The sequence below is a fragment of the Lolium perenne genome, chromosome 4, assembly GCF_019359855.2.
Source record: "Lolium perenne isolate Kyuss_39 chromosome 4, Kyuss_2.0, whole genome shotgun sequence".
Classification (NCBI taxonomy): Eukaryota; Viridiplantae; Streptophyta; class Magnoliopsida; order Poales; family Poaceae; genus Lolium; species Lolium perenne.
In genome coordinates this window covers 235,266,286-235,284,257 of record NC_067247.2, presented here as the reverse complement: position 1 = coordinate 235,284,257, position 17,972 = coordinate 235,266,286, and the positions used below count along the sequence as shown (strand labels likewise).

The following is a 17,972-nucleotide window of genomic DNA, read 5'->3' as shown; positions in this document are numbered from 1 at the left end:
AGATTTTCCCATGTACAAGTGTTATGTTGAGTCACTATACTACATAGCAAATGTTTTGAACCCTTGATATCCATTAGCATCTTTAACCCACATCTTCAACATCATTTATGCATATTTAACCTCATGCCCACTTAATCTTATTGGCTTATATTGAAATATTCAATTTACAAATGAGTTAATTGAGTAATGCAATATATCACAAGTTCATACCCAAGCCTATGTGTAATTCATACTAGTTTGAGTAATTGTTGTCACACTTATTCAATAGTATTGTTGTTGCACTATTTGTCACTTATGTGATTCAATTCACATAAGCCGTTCCGAACTCTTTTCATGCTTTTGTAAAACATAAGGATTCTTCAATTATATCTTGGATGATCCATTTCTTCTAATCATGTGGCTTGGCCATTCCAACAGCCCAAGACCATACCTTGCAAGCCAAACCTCATGCCACACCTTAGTACCATAGAGCGATTTCCGATTGTTGTCTTGTTTGATTATGATGTTGTTGTTGATGTTGAATGGTGTGTTTATGTTGTGCTATATTTTACATTATAGTTTGTACGGAGAGGCACGTATTTTGATTAAGAGAAGTGAACGCGCTTCGACTACCAAAAAGGCAAGTGACATTCAAATCCTATCTATTTTAATTATGCATTAGTGTTTTTCAACCTAGTATGCATGGTAGGATTTTGTTTTCAAAAGTAAAAGATTATGCTATGCTTAGCAAATCCTAGTAGTGTGTAGCTACTCCTGAACCCATTGCTAGGATGCTTAAATTTTTGCTTTGCAACATCAAATGCCAAATGATGTTTCGTTATTTGGTTGTGAGTGATTGAAAATTTAAAATTAACAACCTTAATGAAACACCTGGGTGGATTGGTTGATTGGTGGGCGGCTGCTCGGTCCACGCCCGAGTGGGCTAAAGTGGTGAATCCACGAGAGTGCGCATGTTGTAGAGTGGTCGCTTTTGATCGCACACCGGTTTTCACCAGGGGATCGTGTGGGGGTTTACTACTGTAAGGTTTTAAGCTTGTGAGTTCCACTTGTGGTTGGCCACCCAGGATTAAAGAGATTACTATGTCATCCATGTTTTAGTTAGCTTCCAGTGCAGCCTTATGGTATTATGGGCTCTGCCGGGATTAAGTAAGTTGTGGGGGTTCAACTTGTGGCTAGACAGCGGGTGGAGGCGACGGCCAAGGGAACGGGTCTAGTTTGTATGGTTGAATTCTTCTTCTGAAAGATCTTGTCTCATTCTTCTCTTGGGAAGGGTGGGTCGTAAGGTGAAAGTGCACAACCTCTCGAGAGTTAAACCAAAGATCTTAGCCGTGTCCCCGGTTACGGACAATTTGAGCTTCTAGGCAAGGAATGTACGGAAGAATCTCATCATTGTTTTCTGAATGTATTTAAAATTTGATCAACCTTGAAAAACTCATGGGAGATGTAACCATGTGATTATTCTAAAACCCATGGAGGATTTAACCATGGTGTGATTTCATAATGTCATTCAAAGGATTTTCAAAACGTTTTGTTTTTAAATAAAATGTAGGATAAAATTGGCTTTATGCAAATATGCCTAAACTCCACTTGCCAAATATCATGTAGATAGTCATGCCTAAAAACTGCCACCATATAAGTGTCATTTGCCAGTACATCATTGTACTGACCTCCATTCGTGGGGCTGCATATTCAAACGTGCAGGATTTTCTGAGGAGAAGTACGTGGTAGGATCTCGAGTCTACATTCCAACATGACTGCATGTGGCACATGAAGATGATGAAGGCTCATTGATGATATACATTTCCGCTGTGTTTGTTCTGAACATTGTTGAGCTAGTCTATCTGACTATGCAATTTGTATGGGTTTACTTTACCCTACGGATCAACGATGTAGTAATTTGATACTATTGCAATGATTACTATATTTTGTAATGTGTGTGCTATCAGTGATCCCGGGAATAGCACTATACACAGGTATCTTGCCTTTATTAAAAGGTAGGGTGCTACAGAATGGTATCAGAGCATAGTGTTGCCTGTAGGATCGAGACCCTAGGTTTGGATTAGAAATAGGAAGACCCTAGGATGAAAATTTTCTCCAATCCTATTTCAAATAAAAAGATGTTTGGATTTCGAACCTCTTGTATTCTCATCTACTTCATATTCAAAATTGTTTTCCTCTCACCTTAGATGTCCCACTTCATAAAAACCATCAAGGAGGTAGAGAAGATAACTTGTGCATGAACTGAGGGACTGATGCTTCATATGAAAATTTTCAATTCCACAAGAAGTGTTTCATGGAAGACCAATGAAGACACTTGAAGAAAGACTTCGATGCAGACAACACAATACACGAAGATACACCAAAGGAGTAGAACAGAAACTTGAAACATCCAAAGCAGAAATAGACCAGACCACCATTAACTCTCTTTTTATTGAAACAACGCTAGCATTGGAAAGTATTGATCTTACCAAATTGAGGTATGACCATACTAGTTATTATGTGATTGAAACATATTGCTTGATGCTTGTTAGATATTATTTGTAAGATGTTTTGCCTTGATCTGATGTGTTTGGGTAGTAAATCTTCTTTAAAATCTTTCTATCTATTCTCATCTATACCCAACCTAGAGAATGTTTTCTCGACAACTTTCCCTGAAGACAACAGTAGTGAAACCAACCTTGATATTTCCTATCAAGACGAAGAAAATTAGAGTGAGAGAGTTACGCAAAACTCTAGTTAAGGATCGATAGAGGTGTTTTTTTTCAAAACAAATAATGGGGATTGAAACATTGATTCAATTCTCCATGGAGGTTTTTGTCAAACTTGTGAGGTTGACCAAGAGTTAGAATACGAGATACACCAAACTGTAAACAAGGAAATGATTGGGTGCGACATGGATTGGCCCCCATGACGACTACTCATATTTTTCGCCCTTGTTATGAGGAATGGTAAATCTTGAGAGACATACCTACAAAAGAGATGTCGACGAATAAGCCTAAACCTTAGGGTGGATAAATATTATACCCTTATAGTAGGCAAGTGCTGCCAACCGTAGGACTACGGTGAGAATGAACATCCAACTACTGGATGAAGATAGTGGAAGACCGTCGAAGACACCAATAAACAAAGATGAGGAAAGTCGGGAAGTCCTCTCATCTTGGTCTCCTAATAGACCCAAGGAGTGACCATCAATGTCAGAAGTAGTTTAACAACCAATCATCTGGATTAGAAGCCCTTTTACGAAGGAAACCTATTCGACTCACCATGGAGAGATATGTTGTTCACTATAGGTGAATAAACATTCGCCTATTCGATTTTAACTCAGAAGCCATAGGCCATAGATGTTTTCCAAAGATGACCTGAGGTCAAGTCTTATCCTCGGGTGTGCCAAGTCATATCCAAGATGAGCTTAGCTTAAACCCAAGACCTAAGACTACCTAACAAAAGTCTCTTTTAAGGGTGGTAGAAGCCGTACCCTTGGATTATGGTTTTACACCAGATACTGCATGAGATAGTTTTTGGAGAAGGTATCACAAGGAGTTTCCCATGAGTATACCCACGAAAAAAAATAGAACCCATGGGAGGAGTACTATCATATGAATGGATGGTATGATCGTATATGGTTTAGTGTAGCCTTTTCAAAGCCCAAGAAAACTTCCGAAATCTCCTCGGAGAAGTTCGAAAAAGAAGCAATAGTGAAGACGAACCTCCTAGAAGACATGAACCCAAAACCTTTTCTTTCTAGCCTTTCTCAAATCTCGAGGACGAGATTTCTTTTAAGGGTGGTAGTCTGTCACATCCCGAAATTTTCAAAATTTTGGAATGTAAAATAAAAATAAATTTGATGCTTGATTATTTGAACTTGATTGAAATTTCACAAAGAATTAAAACTTTTTAAAGTTATTTACAAATTAATTTCAAAATAGTGGTTTCAAAGACTTCTGATTTTAAAGTATTTTCAAAATCAAACATATCCTTGCTTTCAAGATTTTCAAATCCTTAATGCATTTTTATTTGAGAAAAAAAAACGCTAGAAAACTCTATTTACAAAATATTGCTAAAGTTGCCAATTAGGCCAAGTGCATATAATTGTTATTTTATTTTCACAAAGGGATATTAAAAAGGTTTTTTTTTTTTGCAAAATATAGAGTTTTCATAAAACTTGGTTTTCAAAAGATTTGCCAACAATACACTAATTTGTTCGGAGGTTTTGAAACTTATAAAATCTTTTATTTAATAAAAGAGTTTAAACCCTAAAAGGCAATATAGCCACATAGACATGTATGTCAAATTTTGGTTTTATAAAGTTTATATTTTTGTTCCAAATTTCATATCATATTGAAGTATTTTTCATAACGAATCTAACGGTACCTTATTTGCATTTTTCCGATTTTTTTTGAAGCACCAAAGTGTATTTCCAATTTTGTTTAAAAAAAAAACAAAAACAAAGGACGCGGCCGACCAAGCGGCCCAACGCCTCTCCGCGGCCCAGCAGCCAGCGCCGCCAGCGCGGCAGCCAGCACCGCTCGGCCCAGCTCGCCCCTGCCCCGGCCCATCTCCCCGCCGCCTCGCCCCGGCCCAGCTCCGCACGATCCAGCTCCCGCCACGGCCAGCGCAGCAACGCACGGCGTATCTGTTCCTATTCTTTTCTTTTTTAGTCCCACATCGCTTCCTTTAAGGAAATCTCCTCCAGCTTACGCCTATAAAAAGGACCCCTGGGCAGCCCAAAAGCACACCAAGCCCGACGCCTCCTCTTTTTTTTTTTTTCCCGGGCGCAGCACGCACGGTGCAGCGCTGCTGCTATTTCGTTCCGCGACACAGCTGTTTCGCGGCAAACGCCGCGAAGGACTCGACGCATCCCTCGTCCGGTAATTATTCTATTTTCGCTCTTTTTCGTAGATTGTAGTATGCAACTTCGCAATTTTATTTTGTTAGATCTACACTTCCGTTTAGAGTAGTGGTTCTTCCGTTAAGTTTGTAATTACATCCTCTACAACTTTCATGTAGGAAGTTTTTCCATCCGAGCAACTTGTCCGGACAACTTTTCGTACACCATTAGAACAATAACCACTTAGGTCTAGTTTTATAAAATTCATATCTTAAGTTCTATCCGTCGGATTTCGACAAACCTTATACCGTTAGAATCAGCAAATCCCGTAGATCAGCTTAGACATATTGTGTGGCAGTTTCGCCCACTTTATTTTCGCGGTACCACTTTGTTCTGCAACATCATCTATAAAATAAATCCTACTAACTTTTTCCGAGAGATTCTTCTGGCGATACGCTTGAAATGGAATTCTCTACAACTTCCGTGTAGAAAGGTCTTCCATCCGGAGAACTTCTTTTAATAAATTTTCACGAAAAGTGTAGTCCTATAACTGGTTTCGATATAGTTTCTTTAGCCAAATTGATCCTTAGGATCATACCCATCTTTCAGAACCATTTAGACTTCTTTACCATGTTCAACGATAATGCATGTCCTACTCTTAGTTGTCTAATTCACCTTGTTCAAATGACAATTGAGCTATTTGAGTAAATGGTGACCAATCTTAGCTATAGATTTTCCCATGTACAAGTGTTATGTTGAGTCACTATACTACATAGCAAATGTTTTGAACCCTTGATATCCATTAGCATCTTTAACCCACATCTTCAACATCATTTATGCATATTTAACCTCATGCCCACTTAATCTTATTGGCTTATATTGAAATATTCAATTTACAAATGAGTTAATTGAGTAATGCAATATATCACAAGTTCATACCCAAGCCTATGTGTAATTCATACTAGTTTGAGTAATTGTTGTCACACTTATTCAATAGTATTGTTGTTGCACTATTTGTCACTTATGTGATTCAATTCACATAAGCCGTTCCGAACTCTTTTCATGCTTTTGTAAAACATAAGGATTCTTCAATTATATCTTGGATGATCCATTTCTTCTAATCATGTGGCTTGGCCATTCCAACAGCCCAAGACCATACCTTGCAAGCCAAACCTCATGCCACACCTTAGTACCATAGAGCGATTTCCGATTGTTGTCTTGTTTGATTATGATGTTGTTGTTGATGTTGAATGGTGTGTTTATGTTGTGCTATATTTTACATTATAGTTTGTACGGAGAGGCACGTATTTTGATTAAGAGAAGTGAACGCGCTTCGACTACCAAAAAGGCAAGTGACATTCAAATCCTATCTATTTTAATTATGCATTAGTGTTTTTCAACCTAGTATGCATGGTAGGATTTTGTTTTCAAAAGTAAAAGATTATGCTATGCTTAGCAAATCCTAGTAGTGTGTAGCTACTCCTGAACCCATTGCTAGGATGCTTAAATTTTTGCTTTGCAACATCAAATGCCAAATGATGTTTCGTTATTTGGTTGTGAGTGATTGAAAATTTAAAATTAACAACCTTAATGAAACACCTGGGTGGATTGGTTGATTGGTGGGCGGCTGCTCAGGTCCACGCCCCGAGTGGGCTAAAGTGGTGAATCCCTGAGAGTGCGCATGTTGTAGAGTGGTCGCTTTTGACTGCACACCTGGTTTTCACCAGGGGATCGTGTGGGGGTTTACTACCTGTAAGGTTTTAAGCTTGTGAGTTCCACTTGTGGTTGGCCACCCAGGATTAAAGAGATTACTATGTCATCCATGTTTTAGTTAGCTTCCAGTGCAGCCTTATGGTATTATGGGCTCTGCCGGGATTAAGTAAGTTGTGGGGGTTCAACTTGTGGCTAGACAGCGGGTGGAGGCGACGGCCAAGGGAACGGGTCTAGTTTGTATGGTTGAATTCTTCTTCTGAAAGATCTTGTCTCATTCTTCTCTTGGGAAGGGTGGGTCGTAAGGTGAAAGTGCACAACCTCTCGAGAGTTAAACCTAAGATCTTAGCCGTGTCCCCGGTTACGGACAATTTGAGCTTCTAGGCAAGGAATGTACGGAAGAATCTCATCATTGTTTTCTGAATGTATTTAAAATTTGATCAACCTTGAAAAACTCATGGGAGATGTAACCATGTGATTATTCTAAAACCCATGGAGGATTTAACCATGGTGTGATTTCATAATGTCATTCAAAGGATTTTCAAAACGTTTTGTTTTTAAATAAAATGTAGGATAAAATTGGCTTTATGCAAATATGCCTAAACTCCACTTGCCAAATATCATGTAGATAGTCATGCCTAAAAACTGCCACCATATAAGTGTCATTTGCCAGTACATCATTGTACTGACCTCCATTCGTGGGGCTGCATATTCAAACGTGCAGGATTTTCTGAGGAGAAGTACGTGGTAGGATCTCGAGTCTACATTCCAACATGACTGCATGTGGCACATGAAGATGATGAAGGCTCATTGATGATATACATTTCCGCTGTGTTTGTTCTGAACATTGTTGAGCTAGTCTATCTGACTATGCAATTTGTAAGGTTTTACTTTACCCTCTGGATCAACGATGTAGTAATTTGATACTATTGCAATGATTACTATATTTTGTAATGTGTGTGCTATCAGTGATCCCGGGAATAGCACTATACACAGGTATCTTGCCTTTATTAAAAGGTAGGGTGCTACACATGAGCGCTCCCAAATGGCATGATTGATGAAGTAACTACATTGCTCACAACAATGAAAACACATGAGAGGCAAGAGCATCGAGGCAAGAGTTTTTCTTCTCGTCATAATATAAATTTTGGGGATCCTTAGGAGAAGAAAAACCCATGTCAAGAATTCACTCCATGTCCGGGGATATACCCCGCAAAATATTAAGCACATAAATTTTCCATAGATCATAATTTGTGCCATCAAATATAAACAAGTCATTGTGCACTAATCCTCTAACCGACATCTTTACTCTCAAGGCGGTGAAGCCTAAGAATGAGAGACCTTGCTCTGATACCAATTGAATGGACACATATGTCGCCGATACATCCAATTTGCATCACTATTTTATATCATAATTTGCTGTTATTCATTGATATATTTCATATTTGGAGATAATACTTATGTTATTTCATCTATTTTGCATGTTTCATGATTATTGGAGGATCGCGCACCAGAGCCAGGATTCTACTGGAAAGAGCACCGTCAGGATACAATATTTCGGAAGATCAGCAGTTGACGGAAATTATATGAAAATTCTTATTTTTCCAGAAGACGAAGGGAGCCAGAAGGGGGAGTCGAGGGGACCCGAGGTGGGCCCACCTCATAGGCCGGCGCGGCCCAAGGCCTGGCCGCGCCGCCCTGTGAGGAGGGGGCCCACAGCCCCCTCTCGCCTCCTTTTCTTCGCGTACGTCTTCGTCCCGAAAACCTAAGCCAGAGGGGTACGTCGAACAGAGCCACAGCCGCCTCTGCGGGGCGGAGAACACCAGAGAGAAAAGAGCTCTCCGGCGGGCAGGAATCCGCCGGGGAAATTCCCTCCCGGAGGGGGAAATCGACGCCATCGTCACCGTCATCGAGCTGGACATCATCTCCATCACCATCACCATCATCTTCATCATCATCACCGCCGTCTCCACCGCTGCATCTCGCCACCGCTGTAACAATTTGGGTTTGATCTTGATTGTTTGATAGGGGAAACTCTCCTGGTGTTGATTTCTACTTGTTATTGATGCTATTGAGTGAAACCATTGAACCAAGGTTTTTTGTTCAGATTGTTATTCATTATCATATCACCTCTGATCATGTTCCATATGATGTCTCGTGAGTAGTTCGTTTAGTTCTTGAGGACATGGGTGAAGTCTAAATGTTAGTAGTGAATTATGGTTGAGTAGTATTCAATGTTATGATATTTAAGTTGTGGTGTCATTCTTCTAGTGGTGTCGTGTGAACGTCGACTACACGATACTTCACCATTTATGGGCCTAGGGGAATGCATCTTGTACTCGTTTGCCAATTGCGGGGTTGCCGGAGTGACAGAAACCTGAGCCCCCGTTGGTACATGGATGCTGGAGGGATCGCAGGATCTTAGAGTTTAAGGTTGTGGTTAGATTTATCTTAATTACTTTCTTGTAGTTGCGGATGCTTGCAAGGGGTATAATCACAAGTATGTATTAGTCCTAGGAAGGACGGTACATTAGCATAGGTTCACCCACACAACACTTATCAAAACAATGAAGATTAATCAGCTGTATGAAGCGAAAGCACTAGACTAAAATCCCGTGTGTCCTCGAGAACGTTTGGTCATTATAAGTAAACAAACCGGCTTGTCCTTTGAGCTAAAAAGGATTGGGCCACTCGCTGCAATTATTTCTCTCGCACTTTACTTACTCGTACTTTATTCATCTGTTACATCAAAACCCCCTGAATACTTGTCTGTGAGCATTTACAGTGAATCCTTCATCGAAACTGCTTGTCAACACCTTCTGCTCCTCGTTGGGATCGACATTCTTAATTATCGAAGATACGACGATACACCCCCTATACTTGTGGGTCATCAGTCGCCTAGAGGGGGGGGGGGGGTGAATAGGCGTTTTAAACTTTTACGAGATGAGCTTAACAAATGCGGAATAAAACAAGCGTTACTTTGTTAAGCCCAAAGCATATATACTATGGTTCACCTATGTGCACCAACAACTTATGCTAAGCAAAATAAGCACTATGTGATAGCAAGATATATAACTTCAAGCACGATGGCTATCACAAAGTAAAGTGCATAAGTAAAGAGCTCGGGTATAGAGATAACCGAGGCACGCGGGAGACGATGATTTATCCCTAGTTCACACTCTTGCGAGTGCTAATCTCCGTTGGAGAGGTGCGGTGGATTAGTGCTCCCGAACGCCACAAATGGCCTCACCTTGAGGTGCGGTTTCTTGATGCAAAACAACACCACAAAGGACTCACCCCAAGATGCGGTAGTCACACCACACACCGAGCGCCACGAAGGCGCCTCACCTTATTCTCCGGTGACCCTCGCCAGAAAGGCCTAGGTCACGGTTCCACTAAGGGATTTCCTTCGAGGCGGAAACCGGGCCTTACACAAAGCTTGGGGCACACATCCATAACTTAATTGGAGGCTCCCAAGAAATTGCCACAAAGGCCTCAAATCCGTCTAGGGTTCCAAGAACCCAAGAGTAACAACTTTCTTGCTTTCACTTCCACGAATCACCGTGAAGAAGTCAAACCGATGCACCGAATGCAATGTCAAGAACACCACAAAGATGCTCAAGTCCTTCTCTCTCAAATTCCAACAAAGCTACAAAAGCTATTGGGGAATAAGAGAGGAAGAACAAAAAGGAGAACACAAAGAAGTCCAAATTTCTCGAAGATCTAGATCTAGGTGGTTCCTCTCACAAAGAGAGGGATTATGGAGAGATCTTCTCTTCAATTTCTATTTGGGAAATCTACTACTACTGCAACGGTAGTGGATGAGGCGCCAGGTGAGGAAGTAATACCATATAAAATACCTATGAAAATTATTGAACGTGTTATGGATAACCGCTATGAAGGGGATGGAACTGTCCATCCTGGTGATCATTTACTGTTTTTACATGAATTATGCGGGTTATTCAAATGTGCAGGTATTGCTATGGATGAAGTTAGAAAGAAACTATTCTCTATATCGCTGTCTGGTAAAGCGGCGCACTGGTATAAATTGCTGAAGAATGGTGATTCTCTTGATTGGGAGGACATTGTGCCTTTATTTTATTCCAAATTCTATCCTCCAAGTGAAATTCACAAAGATCGGAACCGCATATATAATTTCTGGCCTCATGATGGAGAAAGTATTGCCCAAGCTTGGGGGAGATTTAAGTCTTTAATGCTCAAATGCCCCATTCATGAGCTTCCTGGTAATATTATTATTGATAATTTCTATGCAAGACTTCCTTTTCAAGACAAGACCTTGCTGGATACTTCTTGTTCTGGATCATTTACACGCAACAAAGAAGAGTTTAAAAGGGACCTTCTTGATCGGATCCAGGAGAATACTGAAGGGTGCGAGAACGACAAAGATAGAGAGTCAGGAATAAATTATGATTACAAATGCCTTGAAGTTTTTATGGATATTGATAAATTTCGTAATATTAGTGCTACTTATGGTCTTGATTCTCAAGTCGTTGCAAATCTTTATAAAGCTTTTGCCTCTCATTATGAATTGCCTAAGAAGAATTTTGATAAGTATCATGAACCGTATAAAGATAAAATTGATTCATCTATAAACAAATGTGTTGTAATTAAAACTGTTGATCATGTTATTCCTGAAGCTTATATTGAAAAAACTCCTTTCCCTGCTAAAATGAAGGAGTACTCTGTTATAAATAGTGCGGTTCATAAAAGTGAAAAGAAACCTATAGAACCTGAAGAACAAATAAAAGTTGAACCTGCTGTTGCAATAGTTAAAGATCTTGTGACTGAAAATGTGGAAGATGGTCATATTATTTTCTGTGTAGATGCTTCTAATATTGTTTCGCATCCTAATAAGTCTAGGAAAGCTAGTGTTCCTATGCTCTCTGTTAGAATTGGTGATCATTGTGATTATGGTTTATGTGACATTGGTGCAAGTATTAGTGCTATTCCTTATGAGCTTTACACGGAGATTATGGACGAAATTGGTTCTTGTGAACTTGAAGATATTGATGTGGTTATTCGGCTAGCTAATAGAGAAACTATCTCTCCAATTGGTATTGTTCGAGATGTGGAAGTTCTATGTGGTAAGATTAAATATCCTGCTGACTTTTTGGTACTTGGTTCTGCTGCTAGTAAATATTGTCCTATTATTTTTGGTAGACCTTTTCTAAATACTTGTGGAGCTATTATAGATTGCAAGAAAGAGAAAATTTTGACTAAATTTTCTGGCGAATCTTATGAGTTTAACTTCTCTAAATTTGCCAAAACTCCTTATAAAGCTGATTTGCCTAATAATGATTTTATAGTTGAACAGTGTGCGTCTATTGCTCTTGCTCCTAATAATCCTTTGCAGCAACATTTGGAGAATAGTGAGAGTGAAGTCTTTAGGGAAGAAAGAAATGTGCTTGATGAAATTTTCCTTCGTCAACCTACTCTTAAACATGACTTGCCGGTTGAAGATCTGGGTACAACACCACCACCAAAGGAAGATCCTGTTTTCGATTTAAAACCATTGCCTGATAATCTTAAATATGCTCATATTGATGATAAGAAAATATATCCTGTTATTATTAGTTCTAAGCTTTCAGAGATTGAGGAAGAAAGGTTATTGGAAATATTGAAGAAACACCGAGGTGCTATTGGCTACACTCTTGATGATTTGAAGGGGATTTCTCCCTCTATTTGCCAACATGCTATTAATATGGAAGATGATGCAAAGCCTGTTGTTGAACATCAGCGTCGTCTAATTCCGAAGATGAAGGAGGTGGTAAGGAATGAGGTATTAAAACTTCTTGAAGCTGGTATTATATATCCTATTGCTGATAGTAGATGGGTTAGTCCTGTGCATTGTGTTCCTAAGAAAGGAGGAATGACTGTTGTACCTAATGATAATGATGAGCTCATCCCTCAAAGAGTAGTTGTAGGGTATAGAATGTGCATTGATTTTCGAAAAGTTAATAAAGTTACTAAGAAAGATCATTACCCTTTACCCTTTATTGATCAAATGCTAGAAAGGTTGTCTAAAAATACTCATTTTTGCTTTCTTGATGGTTATTCTGGGTTTTCACAAATTGCTGTTAAAACTAAAGATCAAGAGAAAACCACTTTCATTTGTCCCTATGGAACTTATGCTTATAGGCGTATGCCTTTTGGTTTATGTAATGCTCCTGCTACTTTTCAAAGATGCATGTCTGCTATTTTTCATGGCTTTTGCGAGAGTATTGTAGAGGTATTCATGGATGATTTTTTTGTCAATGGGAATTCTTTTGATAATTGCTTGCGAAACCTCGATAAAGTTTTGCAGAGATGTGAAGAAACTAACCTTGTTCTTAATTGGGAGAAATGCCACTTTATGGTTAATGAAGGAATTGTATTGGGACATAAAATTTCCGAGAGAGGTATTGAAGTTGATAGAGCTAAAGTTGAAGCAATTGAGAAGATGCCCTATCCGAGGGATGTTAAAGGTATTCGTAGTGTTCTCGGTCATGCTGGGTTTTATAGGAGATTTATTAAAGATTTCTCCAAGATTTCAAAGCCTCTTACTAATCTTCTTCAAAAAGATGTACCTTTTGTTTTTTATGATGATTGTAAGGAAGCTTTTGAAACTCTAAAGAAAGCCTTAACAACTGCTCCTATAGTTGAACCTCCTGATTGGAATTTACCTTTTGAAATTATGTGTGATGCTAGTGATTTTGCTGTAGGCGCTGTTCTTGGACAGCGAGTAGATAAAAAACTGAATGTTATTCATTATGCTAGCAAGACTCTTGATGTTGCTCAAAGAATTATTAGTTGTAGTCTTTGCTTGTGATAAGTTTAGATCCTATATTGTTGATTCAAAAGTTACAATTCATACTGATCATGCTGCAATCAGATACCTTATGACAAAGAAAGATGCTAAGCCAAGGCTTATTAGATGGGTACTTCTGTTGCAAGAATTTGATTTACATATTGTAGATAGGAAAGGTGCTGATAATCCTGTTGCTGATAATTTGTCTAGATTGGAAAATATTGCTTATGATCCTGTTCCTGTTAATGATAGTTTTCCAAATGAACAATTGGCTGTAATAAAGGTGAATTCGCGAGATAGCCCTTGGTACGCTGATTATGCTAACTTTATTGTATCCAAGTACTTGCCTCCAACCTTTTCAGCTCAGCAAAGGAGGAAATTCTTTTATGACTTGAGGCATTATTTTTGGGATGACCCACACTTATATAAAGAAGGAGTGGATGGTATTATGCGAAGATGTGTTCCTGAATATGAACAACAGGAGATATTGAGTAAATGTCATGGTAGTGCTTATGGAGGACATCATGCCGGAGATAGAACCGCACAAAAGGTTCTACAATCAGGATTTTATTGGCCAACTTTCTTCAAAGATGCAAGGAAGTTTATTTTATCTTGCGATGAATGTCAAAGGGTTGGTAATATCTCCAGACGCAATGAAATGCCTATGAATTATACTCTTGTTATTGAACCATTCGATTGTTGGGGATTTGACTTCATGGGTCCTTTCCCTTCTTCAGAAGGTAACACTCATATACTTGTCGCTGTTGATTATGTTACTAAATGGGTAGAAGCTATACCCACAAAAAGTGTTGATGGTGAGACTTCTTTAAAAATGCTTTTAGATATTATTTTTCCTAGATTTGGAGTACCTAGATATATTATGACTGATGGAGGTTCTCATTTTATTCATGGAGGTTTTAGAAAAACTCTTGCTAAGTATGGTATTAATCATAGAATTGCTTCCGCTTATCATCCTCAAACTAGTGGGCAAGTAGAACTATCAAATAGAGAGATTAAGTCTATCTTGCAAAAGACTGTTAATAAAACTAGAAAGAACTGGGCTATTAAATTGAAGGATGCACTATGGGCTTATAGAACTGCTTATAAAAACCCCATGGGAATGTCACCTTATAAAATGGTTTATGGAAAAGCTTGTCATTTACCTTTAGAATTAGAGCACAAAGCTTATTGGGCTGTTAGAGAACTAAACAAAGATCCTAAACTAGCCGGTGATAAGAGGTTGTTGCAATTAAGTTCTCTAGATGAATGGAGAAGTGAAGCATATGAAAATGCTAAACTCTTTAAGGAGAAAGTTAAGAAATGGCATGATAGAAGAATTATCAAAAGAGAATTTAATGTTGGGGATAAAGTCCTATTGTATCGGTCTCGTCTCAAATTCTTTGCAGGGAAATTACTCTCAAAATGGGAAGGACCATATGTCATTGATGAGGTTTATCGATCAGGAGCAATTAAAATTAGCTCTCTTCAAGGTAATGCCACACAAGTAGTGAATGGGCAGAGACTCAAGCATTATATCTCTGGAGATTCTTATAATGAAGATGTTGATATTATCCAAGTGGTAACTCCGGAAGCTTACATCAAAGGTCAAGTTGACAGTCCTGCAGAGTTCGACTTTGAATAGGTAACAGTACTGGTAATAAAAAGTCCGTGATTTACTTTTCGAACAATGTTTTTGCTGTTTTTGGAAAATATGAAAAATTACGAGATCGAAACGGAGTGGAGGTGACGCACGAGGGCGTGCCCCCATAGGCCGGCGCGGGCCCCAGCCTGGCCGCGCCGCCCTATGAGGACACCGCCTCGTTGTCCCCCTCCGACTCTTGTTCGATCTGGTACTTTCCTTCTGACGTAAAAATTACTGCTATATAATCCCCGGACCCCTGGAGGTCCGTATATCGTTTTCTCGACGTGTTTTGTTTCGAGCTGTTTTCTGCCAGGATCTGCTTCGGATCTAGAACCGCCATGTCTTCGTCGGGAACTCCGAAGGACAGTTTCTTTGAGGACGTCGTTAACCCGTACATGAACGAGCTGAAGATGCACCCCAAGGAATTGCTGCTTGTAGATGGAAAGTTGCAGATCAAAGATGTCCAGGGTCCTAAAGGAGAAGGAAGCTTGGAAGACAGGATGAAAAAGCTAGAACAAGAGGTCTTCAACTACAAGAAGATGGCTGAGCGTGAGGTGGATATCTTCCACAAGATTGTGTCTGAACTCATTGCTGAACACGAGAAGGAAACTGCAAAGCTATGGGGCGACATCCTCTCACTTCACGACACCACCAACAAACTCCAAGCTCAACTCTATGATGTTCAGAATCAGAACTGTGAGTATGAAAACAGGTTTAAACATATAAGCCATGCTGCTAGTTTCAGGATTCCGGAGACCAAGATGTCTTTTGTTGATGGAGAACCTCTTCCTTGGAAATCTGATGATGGCAAGGATTCACCATCATCACCGAAGGAGTAATTCATCATCGGTATTGGCATCCCCTTGGTTTGTTCCAAGCTTGGGGGAGTGACGCGGTATCACATCATCACTATCTTTTACTTTTTATTATCAAGTAGTGTCATATCATGAGTAGGGAAGTTATCATATAAGATGTGTTGCGGTATGGAAGTATCTCCCTTTAGTTGGTTATCTATGTATCCCTTGGTGCGAGTTATCGTTATGAAATATTAATGAGAAGTCTTATCATTTACATATTGCACATCTTATTTTAGTTTGCAATCTCTATTATATGATTGATCTTGTTGTTAAGTATTGGTATCACTTTGGGAGCATTGAGTAAATCTATTTGGTTTTGGCAAACTTAGCATTGGTCAATAGCAACAACACTTTGAGTTTATAGTAGAGAAGAGGAAATACATGTAGATATATTATTATCTTTCTTGTTAGTCCTTAGCTTAGTATTCTGAAGTTAAAATTGTTTGTGCTTACAAGGAAGATGCATGATTGTTTCTATCACATGTATATTTGTTTGTTTCCCTCAACTCTTATGCTTGCTAATTAACCTTGCTAGCCAAAGACCTGTACTGAGAGGGAATGCTTCTCGTGCATCCAAACCTTTAAACCAAAACCCATGCCATGTGTGTCCACCATAACCACCTATCATGTGGTATTTCCTGCCACACCAAGTAAATACTTCATGTGCTACCTTTAAACAATTCAAAACTTTATTACTTCTTATTTGTGTCAATGTTTTATAAGATCATGAGGAAATATGTGGTGTTTATCTTTCAATCTTGTTGGGCAACTTTCACCAATGGACTAGTGGCTTCATCCACTTATCCAATAACTTTGCAAAAAGAGCTGGCAATGGGGTTCCCAGTCCCAAGTTAATTAACTTTTGTAATTTTACAAATGGACACTCCTCCATGGTATGTGATTGTTGGACGGCACCCGAGGATTCGGTTAGCCATGGCTTGAGAAAGCAGAGGAGGGGAGGAGTGTCATCTAAATAAAACTAAAATAAAAAGACACTCCTTCATGGTATGAGATTGTTGGCAGGCACCCGAGGATTCGGTTAGCCATGGTTTGTGAAAGCAAAGGTTGGAAGAAGTGTCAACCAAAAAGAAAACTTTATGGGAGCCGCTCTTTGAGAGTTTGTCTGGCAAGGGGGTTAGAGTACCCGCTACCAGTCGTTGACAACAACAAACACCCCTCAAAACTTTACTTTTATGCTCTCTATATGATTTTAAAACTTGAAAAGCTCTAGCACATGATTTAATCCCTGCTTCCCTCTGCGAAGGGCCTATCTTTTACTTTATGTTGAGTCAGTAAACCTATTTCCCTCCATCTTAAGCAAGCATTTGAGTTGTTGTGATCCAACCATCTATATTGTGATATATTTAATCATGCCTTTTATTCTTCCTTGTTTAGTACAAGTTTTATCTGATGAATATAACTTTGAAGATTATCAATGATTATGAGGAGATTATTATGATTGAGTATGCAAGTTGTGCTATATAAGCTTTAATATAAGAGCTCCGCTCGATAGATAAGTATAATCTGTTAACTGTTCTTTGACCAAGAATGAAGTTTGCCATCACCAATTATGATTTCTTATGCACCTTTATTTGTGATCTCCTTTTACTTGCTTCAAGTTGAATTATATGAGGAAGTTGTTCACTATTATATCTTGTGTGAATTAATATGATGCTTCTTGTCCGTATTTTATTTATCGACTCTTCACTCCATAAACATGTGGTCTTGTTTACTGAGCTCAGTTTCGCTTGGGGACAAGCGAAGTCTAAGCTTGGGGGGAGTTGATACGTCCAATTTGCATCACTATTTTATATCATAATTTGCTGTTATTCATTGATATATTTCATATTTGGAGATAATACTTATGTTATTTCATCTATTTTGCATGTTTCATGATTATTGGAGGATCGCGCACCGGAGCCAGGATTCTGCTGGAAAGAGCACCGTCAGGATGCAATATTTCGGAAGATCAGCAGTTGACGGAAATTATATGAAAATTCCTATTTTTCCAGAAGACGAAGGGAGCCAGAAGGGGGAGCCGAGGGGACCCGAGGTGGGCCCACCTCATAGGCCGGCGCGACCCAAGGCCTGGCCGCGCCGCCCTATGAGGAAGGGGCCCACAGCCCC

At 39.3% G+C, this 17,972-nt stretch overlaps 1 long non-coding RNA gene across 1 annotated transcript; it reads left to right on the top strand.

Moving 5' to 3' along the window:
- The first annotated feature begins 6,031 nt into the window (after nucleotides 1-6,031).
- Nucleotides 6,032-7,510, top strand: LOC139838926 (uncharacterized). The gene is made up of 2 exons (XR_011756733.1): nucleotides 6,032-6,176; nucleotides 7,263-7,510. It is a non-coding gene; the product is annotated as an uncharacterized lncRNA (long non-coding RNA).
- Nucleotides 7,511-17,972: the final 10,462 nt, after the last annotated feature.